Genomic DNA, 6,290 nt, shown 5'->3' with positions numbered 1-6,290 from the left:
TTCAGATTTAAGTAAGTTTTTTTATTTAACTCAATTATTTTCAAACAATGAAAATAGAAAATGATACTTATAATTATTAGTTTTATTATTACATAAGTATGGAGTAATTTATTATATTCAACGCATGCCTGATTGTCGCGATTTATCATATTTGCAAAATGAACCCTGAATGACCGTTTACCGATTGGTAGTTAATAATTCGTCAAAAAGTAAATAAACAACCACATTTGAAACCATAAACACATTCCTCAAAAGTAATTTTCGACCGTTTTCAATAACAAACTCTACTATTATCACTAAAGCAAATAATCTCGACACTAAATATATTCACAATTAGAAGTACAATCAATCTACTAACTTCGATGTCAGTTTCTACGTATAAATACGTTGGCTATTTTTCATTAATTAAAATTAATAAGAAATGAGTATTGACAGAAGTCAAAAACTAGTATCATATAGAACTCCATATTATTTAGTGTTTACTTTGCTGATATAATAATTCGCAAAAATCAGACAGTTGTTGAATAAAGTATAGTGCATAGCACGTCGGTTAAGATTCTATCCGTCATATACAATGTTCTCAGCACTCGTCTCCGGTGCACACTAAGCACTCGCTGGTGCTCGTGCGTGTGCACCTACGACTCGCGTTAAAAACATTGTGCTTCCCGTATAAGGACTCACCTAACCCACTCGCTATGCAATGTACTATATTTACATCGTTGGTGATCCTAAAAAACCACATAAATAAGAATTAAGAGTACCAAAATATATTTATACTAATGTTTTTGAGCTCCTTGAGCTAGTAAACAATGCAAAATTTTGGGGCTGGCCCGCAGGGCCAACCGATTCCCAGATTTTTAATACAAAAATTGTTTAAAATTGAACAAATTATACCAAAAAAAAATGCGATAAAAGAATTATTTAACTGTATCATGTTGAATTTCTATTTTTTTCCGAGTTGAATGATGAGACTTGCGTGTTCATGATTTATTGCCTCCGCCTCAGTCCAGCATGTTCCTTGAAGCATATACGAGGTACATTCATGACCTGGACAGCATCCATAACCTTGACTCGGATGGCACTGAAAAAAAAAGTTTTTTTGTTTCTTAAATTATCCATTTTTAAATTGACATTTTCTTGTTATAGTTTTTCTAATAGAAGAAAAAAATAAACAAGAAATTTTTTCATTCAATTGTCGAAAAACATTCTAAGGGAGATTTCGATTGTTTCGAAAACAATATTTGCCCACGCATACTTGAATTTTTAATTCAAAAAATTATAGGACTGGAAAATAAAAACCAAACATTTAATTTTCGCTCTTTTCTGAGAGTTATAAATAAATATCTAAAGTTTATTAAATATTAGCTTACAGTTCGAAATTTTTCACATGCAAATTATTTTTTTATTCTCATGTATCTTTCTAAATTAATTAAAAACATTTGTTTGTGGCTCTTATCAAAATAGAAGCAGTTGAAATTCAAAATAAAAAAAAATCGATAAACCGCCTGACCCAGCGGACCAGCCCTGGAATTTCCCGCTATTTTCGAGCTCCTAGAGCTATAAACTTTTGAGCTCTTCAAACTCAACCGATTTTAACGTTTAAAATAGCATTTCACGCAGTTTTCTGACCTCTAACATTAGAAAAAAGTTTGCATCATTTTATAAATAGTCTTATGAGTTATTTGGAATAAATCAAGTAAATGGTTATTTTTTAAATTTTTAATCGCCAAATTTTTTGAAATAATACATAGATTTTGATGTTTAAGGTAACATTTGACGCAGTTTTTCAATCACTAACGTTAACAAAAAACCGTCATCAAATAGTTCGAAAATTTAGATTTTATTAGAAAAAAAATTCTTTTTGCAATTCTTTCGACAACAGTTTCTCTTGAACGAAAGAACAGATCTTGATAATTTAGGTGACAATTGACGTGACTAATATAGTTTTAAAGCTGATTAGATTTTGGAATCAATCCATCGAGCAAATTAGAAGTTATCCAAAAAAAACATTTTTGAACAAATTTTATTTTTGGAATATCTCCGAACGCACTTGATCGATCAAACTCAATTTTTCACAGCTTCTAAATATTAACAAGCCGTGTCGAATGACACCTTGAAGATCGAAATCGGTTTATTCGTTCACAAGATACAGGTATTTACATACGTACGTATGTACACACATACACTCGGACATCATCGTGAAATCAGTCAGAAGAGCTTCCCAGAACCTTAAAATGACAAGATCTGTTAGAAATTCGATTTTCTAAAATTGGACCGAAACCAATGACTTCCTTTTTTTTTATGAATTTCCAATTTTCGTAGCGGGAATTTCAGAATAAATATTTCATTCGCTCTCTATTTGTTTTATTTAAAAAAAAAAAAAGAATATGTTATTATAATTACTTACCCAACTGCCTTTGCACCCTTTAACAAAACTAACAAACACGCCAATGAATGTGATAATTAGTAGCAGTGCAATTATTTTTGACATAATCGATTTTAGTCTCTGCAAAAATTAAGTAATTGTTTGAATAAAATTGAATTTTTTGAGCTATCTATTAAGAAAATATATTCTCTGATATTTTGTTACAATTTTGATGGCTTACAGATCAACGTTTATTTATCAATTTCGAAGAGATTTAAGTTTAAAGACGACTTTTTTTTATCAGTAGCGGAAACTAATAATATTTTCAAAAGCCGAATGATATAATTATTGCTGATTATTCAAATGCAGAATTATGTATTATTTATTTAGTTTTAAAGGTCATCAGATCAAAAGTTATCAGAGAGTATTCCGTGTGGCCTTGTATGTAATTTGATGGTTATGAGAAAAACAAATTAATAATTTTTTACTATAAAAAAAAAAAAAATTCATTTAACGCCGTCCACCTTTTTCTAGAAATATTTAGAAAACTATTTAGTGATGAAAAATTAAAACGTAGTCAAAGCTCTTACCTATCGAATAAGATGCAATAGCAGTCTTAACTTTGATTAGCTTACGAGAATTAAATATATGAATATTATTATTACGTTATTTATTTCTAAAAAACTCTGATAATCTCTGACATAGAGAGGGTGAACTATTATGTTATTAGTAACAGTATTCTCACTTATGATCAATAAATTACTGATATTAAAATAACAACACCACAATTATAACGATAAAAGAGAAATACAAATTATTATCAATAAAATTTTTTCAAATTCCGCATTTTTTTCTAGTTATTTTCATTTTTATGTCGAGCTCTTGAAATAGATCAGAACCACTTTTTTAAGAGCTTGAAATTAAAATGGAAATAACTAAAAATCAATGCGCAATTTGGAAAAACTTTATTGAAAATAATTTGTAGAAGAACTCTTCGAGTTCAGTGCCCCAAGAAAAACATTTATAAAAAAAATATATTCAAAATACATCAAAAGTACATCGATGAGAATAATAATAAAGAATATAAAAAAGACACTTGTGACACTGATTCTCCAAAATCGAAAACAACAATAGGACCAACATCACCAGACGCTGAGGTAATAATTCAAGATTCGCCTGATCTTAATTTAAATGAAGAAAATAAATAATAATAATAATTAAAATTATATTTATAATATAATGAAAAATCATAAAATATAAATTTACTTTTATAACAAGAAAAAAAAAAAAACAAACAAACAAACAAACTAGCTAATAAATAAAAATTTCAATATCCAATAAATTTCTATGAAATATTTCATTTTTTAATTTTACATTATTAGAAAGACATGTAACAGTTTTTTTTAGATTTATGCTATTTTTAACTCGACAAATTTTTATGATGAAATTTCACTTTTGAAAGTAACTTGCGAATAAAATTTCTATATCCTCAATCTCCTTGTATTATTTTTGCTCAAAATTTTCCATCAGTTATTTAAAAATTTTTTAAAAATTGGTAAATATTCTTACTCATTGAATCTATTTTAATTATATAAGTTATCCAAGTAAATATAAAAACTGCACGAACCTATAATTTTTTTTATTATATAATTTAGAATTTCTAGGACTGCCCGGGAAAAAATGATCAGACCTGACCATGCCTGTTCATGTATGATCAGGCCTGAAATTAGACATGATCAGGCCTGATCATACCTGTTCATGTCTGAAGCGTTGAATACACTCAAGCCTGATCATGCCTGTTAATGTCTGAAGCGTTAAATACAGTCAGGTCTGATCATGCCTGTTCATACCTGTCCATGTCTGTTCATGCCTGGTCATGTCTGAAGCGTTAAATACGCTCATGCCTGATCATACCTGTCCATGCCTGGTCATGTCTGTTCATGCCTGTTCATGTCTGAAGCGTTAAATACGCTCAGGCCTGATCATACCTGTCCATGCCTGGTCATATATGTTCATGTCTGTTCATGGCTGTTCATGTCTGCTCATAGATCTAAAATTTTGTTGACCAAGAATCTATCACGTATAAGATTTTTATTACTTGAAGTTCATACGAAACTCACTTTTCAACTAAATCTCTTAGGTCAGCGGGTAGCGAATTACACTTTCGAGCGCAAGGTCCACGGTTCAAATCCTGCACACGCCCGAATTTTTTATTTTTTTTATGTTTATAGCAATAATTATATACATGTATAATTGAATATAGTTATACATAATTATATATAATTATATGGGGCCATTTTTTTTATATAATTTTTTTACCCGGATGGGCATGAACAGACATGAACATACCTGATCAGACCTGAACGTGCCTGATCAGGCATGGCCATTTTTCATGTCTGGTCAGGCCTGAAGACTCATGCCTGTTCATGTCTGATCAGGTCTGATCATTTTTTCCCGGGTGAATTCGAAAGTTGAGTATTGATCGGTTCAACTAAATATGGTAAAACCATAGATCTAGTAGATCCTACTGGATAATGTAGAATTTCTAGGTCTTAATTAGGATATGGAGTACCAATAGGTTTTCTAAAAATACTTTGACCACCGTAGGGTGAATAGGACTTGAGAAGATTCTGGATTATGTTTAGGCTCTAAAAAGTATTTACAATTTAAAATATTTACGCCTATTTAACGACTGAACATGTCATTTTTTCCCGTAACCGACATTTACAGGTTTTATATTGGAGTTGTTTTTCTATAGAAAATAAGTACTCAGTAAGTTCTTTTCATTCTTAATTTTAGGATTTCTAGGTTCTAGAAAGGTTTAAAATTTCAACTCGGGTACGTACATGCACACATACATATTCTCGGACATCATCGTGAAATTAGTCAGAATAGCTTCCTAAAACCTCAAAACGTCAAGATCTGATAGAAACTCGGTTTTTGAAAATCGGACCGAAACCAATAACTTCCCGAATTTTTGAAAATTTTCAATTTTCTTAGCGGGAAGTTATAAAATTTAGTTTACTAAATTTAGTTTTTAGCGTGTATGGCTTTTTATACTGGTATCATGGCTTATAAAATTTTTGTGTGTTGCTTATTGTACTTCGACAATTAAATTTTCTTATATTGTTACATTAAAATATAATAATAACAATTAATAATTTATAAATTAACTTGTCAATGATTTGTGATCTCACAAATTACTTTGGAGAAAAAAAAGTAAACTTGTAAAAAATTTAATATTTAAATACTTTTCAATTACTTTTCCTTCATCCCTAAATAAAAATGCCTCCGACTTCATCACAGTCCATCTACGATTCACTCATCTCTGAATATTTAATTTACTGACAGAAAAAAAAATCTTATTTTTTTATTATTATTATTTTTTTAATACGTAATTGTCATTCGAATTTTAAGAAGGACCTTAAAATACTCGACTTGACGGAGTAGCGATAGCAATAGCAAATAAATGAAGGTGGATAGGGAGGATGAGATAAAAAATAAGTACGAAAAAAGAGGAAAAGCGTTGAAGGAAATGAAATCAATTATTCATCTAAATTGGCTGGGGCAAAAAAGTCCTAATTATCTGGAGCAAATACAAGCTTAATACAGATACTTTTCTTTCTTTACATTTTTTTTTATTTCATTTTTTCATATTTTCACTTGCTATTGCAAACGTATTTCATTTTTCCTTCATTCTCACCATTCGTTTACTCTCTCTACATCCGTACGGCTCTTTCATCTCCCGTTTCTCAAAAATTTCTGGATATGGAAATTTATTTTTATATATTCAACGCATATTAATAGAGAAAACATTCTGAAGTAATCTTTTATATAATGAAAAAAAAATTTTAATCTATATTTTGTTTTTGTTTATATTTATAAGTATGCGTATAAGAATAAGTAATAAAATATATTTATGAAT

The 6,290-nt window shown here is 29.4% G+C and overlaps 1 long non-coding RNA gene across 1 annotated transcript; it reads right to left on the bottom strand.

Annotated features, from left to right (window-relative positions):
- LOC130677268 (uncharacterized) lies at window positions 1-3,097 on the bottom strand. Its single transcript, XR_008991561.1, has 4 exons — window positions 2,956-3,097; window positions 2,607-2,852; window positions 2,408-2,506; window positions 1-1,081 (listed from the first exon to the last, which is right to left on the bottom strand). It is a non-coding gene; the product is annotated as an uncharacterized LOC130677268 (long non-coding RNA).
- Window positions 3,098-6,290: the final 3,193 nt, after the last annotated feature.

Source organism: Microplitis mediator, chromosome 11 (genome assembly GCF_029852145.1).
Source record: "Microplitis mediator isolate UGA2020A chromosome 11, iyMicMedi2.1, whole genome shotgun sequence".
NCBI lineage: Eukaryota > Metazoa > Arthropoda > Insecta > Hymenoptera > Braconidae > Microplitis > Microplitis mediator.
Note: the sequence above shows the minus strand (reverse complement) of the source record. Positions and strands in the feature narration are given on the sequence as shown.